The sequence below is a fragment of the Phalangium opilio genome, unplaced genomic scaffold, assembly GCF_054372755.1.
Source record: "Phalangium opilio isolate 3A_F unplaced genomic scaffold, DU_Popi_V2 ptg000037l_1, whole genome shotgun sequence".
Classification (NCBI taxonomy): domain Eukaryota; kingdom Metazoa; phylum Arthropoda; class Arachnida; order Opiliones; family Phalangiidae; genus Phalangium; species Phalangium opilio.
The window spans coordinates 2,077,632-2,093,623 of record NW_028324160.1 but is presented as its reverse complement, the minus strand read 5'-3'; the positions used below and the strand labels follow the sequence as shown (position 1 = coordinate 2,093,623).

Below are 15,992 nucleotides of genomic sequence, written 5' to 3'. Positions count from 1 at the left end.
CTAAACGTAAACAAACAACCCGTCCATAGGAAATGCATTACACTATACTTTGCAGGCCCATAACTCTGTGTCTACTACAGATACGGGGATGTCCTTAGGATATGATATAGTCGAAATTGTCCCCCATCTAACCATACTAAAAACATTGAGCTACGACAAACAGGGGCCGAGTAATTAAGCTAAACGTAAACAAACATGCCGTCCATAGGAAATGCATTAGACTATATTTTTCAGGCCCATAACTCTGTGTCTACTAGAGATACGGGGATGTCCGTAGGATATGTTATAGTCCAAATTGTCCCCCATCTAACCATAGTAAAGACGTTGGGCTACGACAAACAGGGGCCGAGTAATTAAATTAAACGTAAAAAAACAACCCCTCCATAGGAAATGCATTAGACTATACTTTGCAGGCTCGTAACTCTGTTTCTACTGGAGATACGGGGATGTCCTTTGAGTATGTTTTAGTCCAATTTGTCTGTCATCTAACCATACTAAAAACATTGAGCTACGACAAACAGGGGCCGAGATATTAAGCAAAATGTTCGTCAACTTTGGTATCGTCTCACTTATTTTTATTATGTTACTTATGATTTTTGCACTAAACTTTGGAGGCTCATAACTCTTGTTCTACAAGAGATACTGGGATCTCCTTTGGATATGTTATAGTACTCTTTGCTCCCCATACAAGGATGCTTTAAACTTGAGGCTACCTCAATATCGTGGTCAACTTATTTTTTGTCTCACTTATTGTTAGAAGGTTACTTTTGATTTTTGAAATTAAACTTTGCAGGCTCGTAACTCTGTTTCTACTGGAGATACGGGGATGTCCTTTGAGTATGTTATAGTCCAATTTGTCCCCCATCTAACCATATTAAAAACATTGAGCTACGACAAACAGGGGCCGAGTAATTAAGCTAAACGTAAACAAACAACCCGTCCATAGGAAATGCATTAGACTATACTTTGCAGGCCCATAACTCTGTGTCTACTACAGATACGGGGATGTCCTTAGGATATGATATAGTCGAAATTGTCCCCCATCTAACCATACTAAAAACATTGAGCTACGACAAACAGGGGCCGAGTAATTAAGCTAAACGTAAACAAACATGCCGTCCATAGGAAATGCATTAGACTATATTTTTCAGGCCCATAACTCTGTGTCTACTAGAGATACGGGGATGTCCGTAGGATATGTTATAGTCCAAATTGTCCCCCATCTAACCATAGTAAAGACGTTGGGCTACGACAAACAGGGGCCGAGTAATTAAATTAAACGTAAAAAAACAACCCCTCCATAGGAAATGCATTAGACTATACTTTGCAGGCTCGTAACTCTGTTTCTACTGGAGATACGGGGATGTCCTTTGAGTATGTTTTAGTCCAATTTGTCTGTCATCTAACCATACTAAAAACATTGAGCTACGACAAACAGGGGCCGAGATATTAAGCAAAATGTTCGTCAACTTTGGTATCGTCTCACTTATTTTTATTATGTTACTTATGATTTTTGCACTAAACTTTGGAGGCTCATAACTCTTGTTCTACAAGAGATACTGGGATCTCCTTTGGATATGTTATAGTACTCTTTGCTCCCCATACAAGGATGCTTTAAACTTGAGGCTACCTCAATATCGTGGTCAACTTATTTTTTGTCTCACTTATTGTTAGAAGGTTACTTTTGATTTTTGAAATTAAACTTTGCAGGCTCGTAACTCTGTTTCTACTGGAGATACGGGGATGTCCTTTGAGTATGTTATAGACCAATTTGTCCCCCATCTAGCCATACTAAGAATTAGGGCTACGACAAACAGTAGTCGAGTAATTAAGCTAATCGTAAACAAACAAACCCCTTCATAGGAAATACATTAGACTAAATTTTGGAGGCTCGTAACTCTGGTTCTACTAGAGATACGGGGATGTAAATAATGTGACCTTGACACAAATGTTCGGATAATTATAAAGAAATTTGCATGTTCCAATAAAAAAAAACTTCGCGGTTTCGAACCTGTGGCCTTCCGGGAGTGAGGCGGATGCGATAACCGCTACACCAAAGATATGTTATTATTTTTAATCGAAAGAACAGGGTCAAGTAATTAAGCAATACGTGAACAAACAAACCCCTCCATAGAAAATGCATTAGACTATATTTTGCAGGCTCGTAACTCTGTTTCTACTGGAGATACGGGGATGTCCTTTGAGTATGTTATAGTCCAATTTGTCCCCCATCTAACCATACTAAAATCATTGAGCTACGACAAACAAGGGCCGAGATATTAAGCAAAATGTTCGTCAACTTTGGTATCGTCTCACTTATTTTTATTATGTTACTTATGATTTTTGCACTAAATTTTGGAGGCTCATAACTCTTGTTCTACAAGAGATACTGGGATCTCCTTTGGATGTGGTGTTTTAGTACTCTTTGCTCCCCATACAAGGATACTTTAAACTTGAGGCTACCTCAATATCGTCGTCAACTTTTTTTTGTCTCACTTATTGTTAGAAGGTTACTTTTGATTTTTGAAAATAAACTTTGCAGGCTCGTAACTCTGTTTCTACTGAAGATACGGGGATGTCCTTTGAGTATGTTATAGACCAATTTGTCCCCCATCTAGCCATACTAAGAATTAGGGCTACGACAAACAGTAGTCGAGTAATTAAGCTAATCGTAAACAAACAAACCCCTTCATAGGAAATACATTAGACTAAATTCTGGAGGCTCGTAACTCTGGTTCTACCAGAGATACGGGGATGTAAATAATGTGACCTTGACACAAATGTTCGGATAATTATAAAGGTCTTTGCATGTTTCAAGCAAAAAAAAACTTCGCGGTTTCGAACCTGTGGCCTTCCGGGAGTGAGGCGGATGCGATAACCGCTACACTAAAGATATGTTATTATTTTTAATCGAAAGAACAGGGTCAAGTAATTAAGCAATACGTGAACAAACAAACCCCTCCATAGAAAATGAATTAGACTATACTTTGCAGGCCCATAACTCTGTGTCTACTAGAGATACCGGGATGTCCTTAGGATATGTTATAGTCCAATTTGTCCTTCATCTAACCATTTTAAAAACTTTGGGCTACGACAAACAGGGGCCGAGTACTTAAGCAAAACGTAATGAAACAAACCCCCTCCATAGGAAATGCATTAGACTATAATTTGCAGGCTCATAACTCTGTTTCTACTAGAGATACGGGGATGTCCTTTGAGTATGTTATAGTCCAATTTGTCCCCCATCGAACCATACTAAAAACATTGAGCTACAACAAACAGGGGCCGAGTAATTAAGCTAAACGTAAACAAACAACCCCTCCATAGGAAATGCATTAGACTATACTTTTCCGGCTCGTAACTCTGTTTCTACTGGAGATAAGGGGATGTCCTTAGGATATGCTATAGTCCAAATTGTCCCCCATCTAACCATACTAAAAATATTGAGCTACGACAAACAAGGGCCGAGATATTAAGCAAAATGTTCGTTAACTTTGGTATCGTCTCACTTATTTTTATTATGTTACTTATGATTTTTGTACTAAACTTTGGAGGCTCATAACTCTTGTTCTATAAGAGATACTGGGATCTCCTTTGGATATGTTATAGTACTCTTTGCTCCCCATACAAGGATACTTTAAACTTGAGGCTACCTCAATATCGTCGTCAACTTATTTTTTGTCTCACTTATTGTTAGAAGGTTACTTTTGATTTTTGAAAATAAACTTTGCAGGCTCGTAACTCTGGTTCTACCAGAGATACGGGGATGTAAATAATGTGACCTTGACACAAATGTTCGGATAATTATAAAGGTCTTTGCATGTTCCAAGCAAAAAAAAACTTCGCGGTTTCGAACCTGTGGCCTTCCGGGAGTGAGGCGGATGCGATAACCGCTACACTAAAGATATGTTATTATTTTTAATCGAAAGAACAGGGTCAAGTAATTAAGCAATACGTGAACAAACAAACCCCTCCATAGAAAATGAATTAGACTATACTTTGCAGGCCCATAACTCTGTGTCTACTAGAGATACCGGGATGTCCTTAGGATATGCTATAGTCCAAATTGTCCCCCATCTAACCATACTAAAAATATTGAGCTACGACAAACAAGGGCCGAGATATTAAGCAAAATGTTCGTTAACTTTGGTATCGTCTCACTTATTTTTATTATGTTACTTATGATTTTTGTACTAAACTTTGGAGGCTCATAACTCTTGTTCTATAAGAGATACTGGGATCTCCTTTGGATATGTTATAGTACTCTTTGCTCCCCATACAAGGATACTTTAAACTTGAGGCTACCTCAATATCGTCGTCAACTTATTTTTTGTCTCACTTATTGTTAGAAGGTTACTTTTGATTTTTGAAAATAAACTTTGCAGGCTCGTAACTCTGGTTCTACCAGAGATACGGGGATGTAAATAATGTGACCTTGACACAAATGTTCGGATAATTATAAAGGTCTTTGCATGTTCCAAGCAAAAAAAAACTTCGCGGTTTCGAACCTGTGGCCTTCCGGGAGTGAGGCGGATGCGATAACCGCTACACTAAAGATATGTTATTATTTTTAATCGAAAGAACAGGGTCAAGTAATTAAGCAATACGTGAACAAACAAACCCCTCCATAGAAAATGAATTAGACTATACTTTGCAGGCCCATAACTCTGTGTCTACTAGAGATACCGGGATGTCCTTAGGATATGTTATAGTCCAATTTGTCCTTCATCTAACCATTTTAAAAACTTTGGGCTACGACAAACAGGGGCCGAGTACTTAAGCAAAACGTAATGAAACAAACCCCCTCCATAGGAAATGCATTAGACTATAATTTGCAGGCTCATAACTCTGTTTCTACTAGAGATACGGGGATGTCCTTTGAGTATGTTATAGTCCAATTTGTCCCCCATCGAACCATACTAAAAACATTGAGCTACAACAAACAGTAGTCGAGTAATTAAGCTAATCGTAAACAAACAAACCCCTCCATAGGAAATACATTGGACTAAATTCTGGAGGCTCGTAACTCTGGTTCTACCAGAGATACGGGGATGTAAATAATGTGACCTTGACACAAATGTTCGGATAATTATAAAGGTCTTTGCATGTTCCAAGCAAAAAAAAACTTCGCGGTTTCGAACCTGTGGCCTTCCGGGAGTGAGGCGGATGCGATAACCGCTACACTAAAGATATGTTATTGTTTTTAATCGAAAGAACAGGGTCAAGTAATTAAGCAATACGTGAACAAACAAACCCCTCCATAGAAAATGCATTAGACTATACTTTGCAGGATCGTAACTCTGTTTCTACTGTAGATACGGGGATGTCCTTTGAGTATGTTATAGTCCAATTTGTCCCCCATCTAACCATACTAAAAACATTGAGCTACGACAAACAGGGGCCGAGTATTTAAGCTAAACTTAAACAAACAACCCGTCCATAGGAAATGCATTAGACTATATTTTGCAGGCCCATAACTCTGCGTCTACTAGAGATAGGGGGATGTCTTTAGGATATGTTATAGTCCAAATTGTCCCCCATCTAACCATACTAAAAACATTAAGCTACGACAAACAGGGGCCGAGATATTAAGCAAAAGTTTCGTCAATTTTGGTATCGTCTCACTTATTTTTATTATGTTACTTATGATTTTTGCACTAAACTTTGGAGGCTCATAACTCTTGTTCTACAAGAGATACTGGGATCTCCTTTGGATATGTTATAGTACTCTTTGCTCCCCATACAAGGATACTTTAAACTTGAGGCTACCTCAATATCGTCGTCAACTTACTTTTTGTCTCACTTATTGTTAGAAGGTTACTTTTGATTTTTGAAAATAAACTTTGCAGGCTCGTAACTCTGTTTCTACTGGAGATACGGGGATGTCCTTTGAGAATGTTATAGACCAATTTGTCCCCCATCTAGCCATACTAAGAATTAGGGCTACGACAAACAGTAGTCGAGTAATTAAGCTAATCGTAAACAAACAAACCCCTCCATAGGAAATACATTAGACTAAATTCTGGAGGCTCGTAACTCTGGTTCTACCAGAGATACGGGGATGTAAATAATGTGACCTTGACACAAATGTTCGGATAATTATAAAGGTCTTTGCATGTTCCAAGCAAAAAAAAAAAAAACTTCGCGGTTTCGAACCTGTGGCCTTCCGGGAGTGAGGCGGATGCGATAACCGCTACACTAAAGATATGTTATTATTTTTAATCGAAAGAACAGGATCAAGTAATTAAGCACTACGTGAACAAACAAACCCCTCCATAGGAAATGCATTAGACTATGCTTTGCAGGCCCATAACTCTGTGTCTACTAAAGATACCAAGATGTCCTTAGGATATGTTATAGTCCACACTGTAAAAAAAAATTGGATTTTGATGTGGTGTATTTGTACCCTTAAAGGTATTTTCTTAAAAAAACACCTTAAGGTGTTTATTCTAACCCTATAGGGTGTCAAAACAAGCCTCAGGGTTCTCTGTTGGTGTGTTTTTGTACCATTTGTAAATATTTTATGTTGTGGAGGGTGTTTATTTATACCTCAAAAGGAATTTTTTACTTGAAAGTCACGTGCGCACGCGCCATCGTGAAATAAATTCGCGCGCGTCGCGTGCCATATTTTTTTAACCCTAAAAATTTCAAACTAGGCTTAGCGACACTCATTTAAGCGACTACGTCCATTTGAAAATTAGTTACGCTCACAAGTCCAACCAAGGTAATAATTATGTGTAATACATTAATATAAACTGTGTGAATTTTAAAAATGTTTCCAATTTCAGACTTGTTTGAATCAGGAGCCATAAAAACTAAAGTTCTGACTAACGGATCTCATCCTTTAAAGTAAGGCAAGCCTTTGGCCAGTTAATTTTAATTTATTCTCTATTTTCAGCCATCAGAAGGCAACTTTTCCGTTTACACTTAGCATTACAAAAAATCATTACTGATGGATTAGTTCATGAATCACAACTTAAGTGATGTGAAATTTTGAAACAGCTAAAACCCAGGTTGGTATGAATTTAGGTATTTTCCACGTAAGATGTGAATGAAAAGAATTGGTCAAAAATTTATTTCCCTGACATGTCCAGGTTTGTATGAACCTGATATGTAAAATTTCATGGAATGCTTACAAAAAATACAGTAAATAGCAGTCATAACATCATGCCTTTAAAATGGAATCTTGTTGTGTAATGTTCTAGAGTGTTGTAACAGGAAAGGATTAAATTTAAATGTGAGTTTGAAAATGTCTAAAAACGGCGGTTTGATATTTTAAGATAATTTTAAATCAGTTCTATAATATTTTCATTGCAGGGTTATATTAATCGTGATGACTTCGACTGAATAATCTTTATTAAGTCAAAAAAGGTCGACCAACTATTCAAGCGGTTTATAATATCTGTTTCTGTGGTGGAAATTTTAGTACAAATGTAACAAAGTCATCTTTCTTTAATCAAATATTTTTTTTCTAAAAATATTGTTAAAAATCTTTGTTTTTGATTTGACTAGAGAAGATTAATTATGGTATAAATTAATTAAATTTTTATATAGGGGTGAGATATCATTAGTTTTTTAATATCTGGTTTCTTAAGAAATAGTTTCTGGTAAGTGTTTAGTTTTTCATAGTACTAAATATTTAGATTATCAGGTTTAAGCTTAATGTTCTAATAATTATATTGTAGTGTGAAATTAATTTATAGGCTTTAAAGTAGCTATTTGTTCAATAAAAATTTAATTTTTATTAATGAAGTATAAATAATTTAAAAATAAATCAAAGTGTTAAAGTATTTTAGTCCGAATCTTAATTGACCCCGATAAAGTTAACTATACACTGAAGTTCTTTTAAAGAATTATCACAATAGATACCTCATGGCTATAAAACTATTTCGTCGAAAATAATCACATTTCCTTGCTCAAACTTTTAAACCCCTTTAATTGTAATAAAATGCACCTTAAAATGGAGAAAAATAATATTTTCGGACCCCCGAGTCAAATTTTTAAGGTACGGGAAAATACCTTTAATGGTCTGAAAACGCACCTATAAATGGAGAAAGGGCGCTTTTTGCACCCCTAATTCGAATTTTTGATATCCAAGAAAATACCTTTAATGGTCTGAAAACGCACCCCTAAATGGAGAAAGGGTGCTTTTTCGCACCCCTGAGCCAAATTTTTGATATCCAAGAAAATACCTCTAATGTTCTGAAAACGCACCCCTAAATGGAGAAAGGGCGCTTTTTCGCACCCCTAATTCAAATTGTTGTTGTCCGGAAAAGCACCATATATGGAGTCTATTTATACCCCAATCACTCAAGAAGGGTACATATTTATTCCCTTCTGTTGCTTCAAAGACAAATACTATGTTACTAATATGTACCTATTAAGGCGCGAAAAATTACCCAATGGTATAAAAAAACGCCCCTTATCTAGGGGTTCACATTAATACCCTATATGAAGGGTGCGAATTCATACCTTATATGGTACGTCTGGGGTGGGGGTCGAAAATACCTTTATAGGAGCGTTTCCGCCACATTTTTTTTTACAGTGCAATTTGTCCTTCATCTAACCATACTAAAAACATTGAGCTACGACAAACAGTAGTCGAGTAATTAAGCTAATCGTAAATAAACAAACCCCTCCATAGGAAATCCATTAGACTAAATTCTGGAGGCTCGTAACTGTGGTTCTACCAGAGATACGGGGATGTAAATAATGTGACCTTGACACAAATGTTCGGATAATTATAAAAAAAAATTTCGCGGTTTCGAACCTGTGGCCTTCCGGGAGTGAGGCGGATGCGATAACCGCTACACTAAAGATACGTTATTATTTTTAATCGAAAGAACAGGGTCAAGTAATTAAGCAATAAGTGAACAAACAAACCCCTCCATAGAAAATGCATTAGACTATATTTTGCAGGCTCGTAAATCTGTTTCTACTGTAGATACGCGGATGTCCTTTGAGTATGTAAAAGTCCAATTTGTCCCCCATCTAACCATACTAAAAACATTGAGCTACGACAAACAGTAGTCGAGTAATTAAGCTAATCGTAAACAAACAAACCCCTCCATAGGAAATCCATTAGACTAAATTCTGGAGGCTCGTAACTGGTTCTACCAGAGATACGGGGATTTAAATAATGTGACCTTGACACAAATGTTCGGATAATTATAAAAAAAAATTTCGCGGTTTCGAACCTGTGGCCTTCCGGGAGTGAGGCGGATGCGATAACCGCTACGCTAAATATATGTTATTATTTTTAATCGAAAGAACAGGGTCAAGTAATTAAGCAATACATGAACAAACAAACCCCTCCATAGAAAATGCATTAGACTATATTTTGCAGGCTCGTAACTCTGTTTCTACTGTAGATACGGCGATGTCCTTTGAGTATGTTATATTCCAATTTGTCCCCCATCTAACCATACTAAAAACATTGAGCTACGGCAAACAGTAGTCGAGTAATTAAGCTAATCGTAAACAAACAAACCCCTCCATAGGAAATGCATTAGACTATACTTTGCAGGCCCATAACTCTGTGTCTACTAGAGATACGGGGATGTCCTTAGGATATGTTATAGTCCAAATTGTCCCCCATCTAACCATACTAAAAACTTTGGGCTACGACAAACAGGGGCCGAGTACTTAAGCAAAACGTAACGAAACAAACCACCTCCATAGGAAATGCATTAGACTATATTTGCAGGCTCGTAACTCTGTTTCTACTGGAGATACGGGGATGTCCTTTGAATATGTTATAGTCCAATTTGTCCCCCATCTAACCATACTAAAAACAGTGAGCTACGACAAACAGGGGCCGAGATATTAAGCAAAATGTTCGTCAACTTTGGTATCGTCTCACTTATTTTTATTATGTTACTTATGATTTTTGCACTAAACTTTGGAGGCTCATAACTCTTGTTCTACAAGAGGTACTGGGATCTCCTTTGGATATGTTATAGTACTCTTTGCTCCCCATACAAGGATACTTTAAACTTGAGGCTACCTCAATATCGTCGTCAACTTATTTTTTGTCTCACTTATTGTTAGAAGGTTACTTTTGATTTTTGAAAATAAACTTTGCAGGCCCGTAACTCTGTTTCTACTGGAGATACGGGGATGTCCTTTGAATATGTTATAGTCCAATTTGTCCCCCATCTAACCATACTAAAAACATTGAGCTACGACAAACTGGGGCCGAGTTATTAAGCTAAACGTAAACAAACAACCCGTCCATAGGAAATGCATTAGACTATACTTTGCAGGCCCATAACTCTGTGTCTACTAGAGATACCGGGATGTCCTTAGGATATGTTATAGTCCAATTTGTCCTTCATCTAGCCATACTAAAAACATTGAGCTACGACAAACAGTAGTCGAGTAATTAAGCTAATCGTAAACAAACAAACCCCTCCATAGGAAATACATTAGACTAAATTCTGGAGGCTGGTAACTCTGGTTCTACCAGAGATACGGGGATGTAATTAATGTGACCTTGACACAAATGTTCGGATAATTATAAAAAAAACTTCGCGGTTTCGAACCTGTGGCCTTCCGGGAGTGAGGCGGATGCGATAACTGCTACACTAAAGATATGTTATTATTTTTAATCGAAAGAACAGGGTCAAGTAATTAAGCAATACGTGAACAAACAAACCCCTCCATAGAAAATGCATTAGACTATACTTTGCAGGCTCGTAACTCTGTTTCTACTGTAGATACGGGGATGTCCTTTGAGTATGTTACAGTCCAATTTGTCCCCCATCTAACCATACTAAAAACATTGAGCTACGACAAACAGGGGCCGAGTAATTAAGCTAAACGTAAACAAACAACCCGTCCATAGGAAATGCATTAGACTATACTTTGCAGGCCCATAACTCTGTTTCTACTGGAGATACGGGGATGTCCTTTGAATATGTTTTAGTCCAATTTGTCCCCCATCTAACCATACGAAAAACATTGAGCTACGACAAGAGTTATGAGCCGACAAAGTTTAGTGCAAAAATCATAAGTAACATAATAAAAATAAGTGAGACGATACCAAAGTTGACGAACATTTTGCTTAATATCTCGGCCCCTGTTTGTCGTAGCTCAATGTTTTTGTATGGTTAGATGGGGGACAAATTGGACTAAAACATACTCAAAGGACATACCCGTATCTCCAGTAGAAACAGAGTTACGAGCCTGCAAAGTATAGTCTAATGCATTTCCAATGGAGGGGTTGTTTGTTTACGTTTAGCTTAATTACTCGGCCCCTGTTTGTCGTAGCCCAAAGTTTTTAGTATGGTTAGATGGGGGACAATTTGGACTATATCATATCCTAAGGACATCCCCGTATCTCTAGTAGACACAGAGTTATGGGCCTGCAAAGTATAGTCTAATGCATTTCCTATGGAGGGGTTTGTTTGTTTACGATTAGCTTAATTACTCGACTGCTGTTTGTCGTAGCTCAATGTTTTTAGTATGGTTAGATGGGGGACAAATTGGACTATAACATACTCAAAGGACATCCCCGTATCTCCAGTAGAAACAGAGTTACGAGCCTGCAAAGTATAGTCTAATGCATTTTCTATGGAGGGGTTTGTTTGTTCACGTATTGCTTAATTACTTGACCCTGTTCTTTCGATTAATAATAATAACATATCTTTAGTGTAGCGGTTATCGCATCCGCCTCACTCTCGGAAGGCCACAGGTTCGAAACCGCGAAGTTTTTTTTTTGCTTGGAACATGCAAAGACCTTTATAATTATCCGAACATTTGTGTCAAGGTCACATTATTTACATCCCCGTATCTCTGGTAGAACCAGAGTTACGAACCTGCAAAGTTTATTTTCAAAAATCAAAAGTAACCTTCTAACAATAAGTGAGACAAAAAATAAGTTGACGACGATATTGAGGTAGCCTCAAGTTTAAAGTATCCTTGTATGGGGAGCAAAGAGTACTATAACATATCCAAAGGAGATCCCAGTATCTCTTGTAGAACAAGAGTTATGAGCCTCCAAAGTTTAGTGCAAAAATCATAAGTAACATAATAAAAATAAGTGAGACGATACCAAAGTTGACGAACATTTTGCTTAATATCTCGGCCAACGTTTGTCGTAGCTCAATGTTTTTAGTATGGTTATATGGGGGACAATTTGGACTATAACATATCCTAAGGACATCCCCGTATCTCTAGTAGACACAGAGTTATGGGCCTGCAAAATATAGTCTAATGCATTTCCTATGGACGGGTTGTTTGTTTACGTTTAGCTTAATTACTCGGCCCTTGTTTGTCGTAGCTCATTATTTGTAGTATGGTTAGATGGGGGACAAATTGGACTATAACATACTCAAAGGACATCCCCGTATCTCCAGTAGAAACAGATTTACGAGCCTGCAAAGTATAGTCTAATGCATTTCCTATGGAGGGGGTTTGTTTCGTTACGTTTTGCTTAAGTACTCGGCCCCTGTTTGTCGTAGCCCAAAGTTTTTAGTATGGTTAGATGGGGGACAATTTGGACTATAACATATCCTAAGGACATCCCCGTATCTCTAGTAGACACAGAGTTATGGGCCTGCAAAATATAGCCTAATGCATTTCCTATGGACGGGTTGTTTGTTTACGTTTAGCTTAATTACTCGGCCTTTGTTTGTCGTAGCTCATTATTTGTAGTATGGTTAGATGGAGGACAAATTGGACTATAACATACTCAAAGGACATCCCCGTATCTCCAGTAGAAACAGATTTACGAGCCTGCAAAGTATAGTCTAATGCATTTCCTATGGAGGGGGTTTGTTTCGTTACGTTTTGCTTAAGTACTCGGCCCCTGTTTGTCGTAGCCCAAAGTTTTTAGTATGGTTAGATGGGGGACAATTTGGACTATAACATATCCTAAGGACATTCCCGTATCTCTAGTAGACAAAGAGTTATGGGCCTGCAAAATATAGTCTACTGCATTTCCTATGGACGGGTTGTTTGTTTACGTTTAGCTTAATTACTCGGCCCCTGTTGGTCGTAGCTCAATATTTTTAGTATGGTTAGATGGGGGACAAATTGGACTATAACATACTCAAAGGACATCCCCGTATCTCCAGTAGAAACAGAGTTAGGAGCCTGCAAAGTATAGTCTAATGCATTTTCTATGGAGGGGTTTGTTTTTTCACGTATTGCTTAATTACTTGACCCTGTTCTTTCGATTAAAAATAATAACATATCTTTAGTGTAGCGGTTATCGCATCCGCCTCACTCCAGGAAGGCCATGGGTTCGAAACCGCGAAGTTTTTTTTTATAATTATCCGAACATTTGTGTCAAGGTCACATTATTTACATCCCCGTATCTCTGGTAGAACCACAGTTACGAGCCTCCAGAATTTAGTCTAATGTATTTCCTATGGAGGGGGTTTGTTTGTTTACGATTAGCTTAATTACTCGACTACTGTTTGTCGTAGCCCTAATTCTTGGTATGGCTAGATGAAGGACAAATTGGTCTATAACCTACTCAAAGGACATCCCCGTATCTCCAGTAGAAACAGAGTTACGAGCCTGCAAAATTTATTTTCAAAAATCAAAAGTATCCTTCTAACAATAAGTGAGACAAAAAATAAGTTGACGACGATATTGCGGTAGCCTCAAGTTTAAAGTATCCTTGTATGGGGAGCAAAGAGTACTATAACATATCCAAAGGAGATCCCAGTATCTCTTGTAGAACAAGAGTTATGAGCCTCCAAAGTTTAGTGCAAAAATCATAAGTAACATAATAAAAATAAGTGAGACGATACAAAAGTTGACGAACATTTTGCTTAATATCTAGGACCCTGTTTGTCCTAGCTCAATGTTTTTAGTATGGTTAGATGGGGGACAATTTGGACTATAACATATCCTAAGGACATCCCCGTATCTCTAGTAGACACAGAGTTATGGGCCTGCAAAGTATAGTCTAATGCATTTGCTATGGACGGGTTGTTTGTTTACGTTTAGCTTAATTACTCGGCCCCTGTTTGTCGTAGCTCAATGTTTTTAGTATGGTTAGATGGAGGACAAATTGGACTATAACATACTCAAAGGACATCCCCGTATCTCCAGTAGAAACAGATTTACGAGCCTGCAAATTATAGTCTAATGCATTTCCTATGGAGGGGGTTTGTTTCGTTACGTTTTGCTTAAGTACTCGGCCCCTGTTTGTCGTAGCCCAAAGTTTTTAGTATGGTTAGATGGGGGACAATTTGGACTATAACATATCCTAAGGACATCCCCGTATCTCTAGTAGACACAGAGTTATGGGCCTGCAAAGTATAGTCTAATGCATTTGCTATGGACGGGTTGTTTGTTTACGTTAAGCTTAATTACTCGGCCCCTGTTTGTCGTAGCTCAATGTTTTTAGTATGGTTAGATGGACACAAATTGGACTATAACATACTCAAAGGACATCCCCGTATCTCCAATAGAAACAGAGTTACGAGCCTGCAAACTATAGTCTAATGCATTTCCTATGGAGGGGGTTTGTTTCGTTACGTTTTGCTTAAGTACTCGGCCCCTGTTTGTCGTAGCCCAAAGTTTTTAGTATGGTTAGATGGGGGACAATTTGGACTATAACATATCCTAAGGACATCCCCGTATCTCTAGTAGACACAGAGTTATGGGCCTGCAAAGTATAGTCTAATGCATTTCCTATGGACGGGTTGTTTGTTTACGTTTAGCTTAATTACTCGGCCCCTGTTTGTCGTAGCTCAATGTTTTTAGTATGGTTAGATGGGAGACAAATTGGACTGTAACATACTCAAAGGACATCCCCGTATCTACAGTAGAAACAGAGTTACGAGCCTGCAAAGTATAGTCTAATGCATTTTCTATGGAGGGGTTTGTTTGTTCACGTATTGCTTAATTACTTGACCCTGTTCTTTCGTTTAAAAATAATAACATATCTTCAGTGTAGCGGTTATCGCATCCGCCTCACTCCCGGAAGGCCACAGGTTCGAAACCGCGAAGTTTTTTTTTATAATTATCCGAACATTTGTGTCAAGGTCACATTATTTACATCCCCGTATCTCTGGTAGAACCAGAGTTACCAGCCTCCAGAATTTAGTCTAATGTATTTCCTATGGAGGGGTCTGTTTGTTTACGATTAGCTTAATTACTCGACTACTGTTTGTCGAAGCCCTAATTCTTAGTATGGCTAGATGGGGGACAAATTGGTCTATAACATACTCAAAGGACATCCCCGTATCTCCAGTAGAAACAGAGTTACGAGCCTGCAAAATTTATTTTCAAAAATCAAAAGTAACCTTCTAACAATAAGTGAGACAAAAAATAAGTTGACGACGATATTGAGGTAGCATCAAGTTTAAAGTATCCTTGTATGGGGAGCAAAGAGTACTATAACATATCCAAAGGAGATCCCAGTATCTCTTGTAGAACAAGAGTTATGAGCCTCCAAAGTTTAGTGCAAAAATCATAAGTAACATAATAAAAATAAGTGAGACGATACCAAAAATGACGAACATTTTGCTTAATATCTCGGCCCTTGTTTGTCGTAGCTCAATGTTTTTAGTATGGTTAGATGGGGGACAAATTGGACTATAACATACTCAAAGGACATCCCCGTATCTCCAGTGGAAACAGAGTTACGAGCCTGCAAAGTATAGTCTAACTCATTTCCTATGGAGGGGGTTTGTTTCTTTACGTTTTGCTTAAGTACTCGGCCCCTGTTTGTCGTAGCCCAAAGTTTTTAGTATGGTTAGATGAAGGACAAATTGGACCATAACATATCCTAAGGACATCCCGGTATCTCTAGTAGACAAGGAGTTATGGGCCTTGCAATGTATAGTCTAATGCATTTTCTATGGAGGGGTTTGTTTATTCACGTATTGCATAATTACTTGACCCTGTTCTTTCGATTAAAAATAATAACTTATCTTTAGTGTAGCGGTTATCGCATCCGCCTCACTCCCGGAAGGCCACAGGTTCGAAACCGCGAAGTTTTTTTGATTTGCTTGGAACATGCAAAGACC

At 37.9% G+C, this 15,992-nt stretch overlaps 1 long non-coding RNA gene across 2 annotated transcripts; it reads left to right on the top strand.

Moving 5' to 3' along the window:
- Positions 1-6,367: 6,367 nt before the first annotated feature.
- LOC149682924 (uncharacterized) lies at positions 6,368-7,976 on the top strand. 2 transcript variants are annotated; one of them, XR_016384151.1, is made up of 4 exons: positions 6,368-6,724; positions 6,789-7,013; positions 7,095-7,237; positions 7,318-7,976. It is a non-coding gene; the product is annotated as an uncharacterized LOC149682924 (long non-coding RNA). The 2 variants fall into 2 exon arrangements; XR_016384152.1 differs by having other exon boundaries at positions 6,789-7,094; positions 7,148-7,237.
- The last annotated feature ends 8,016 nt before the right edge of the window (positions 7,977-15,992 follow it).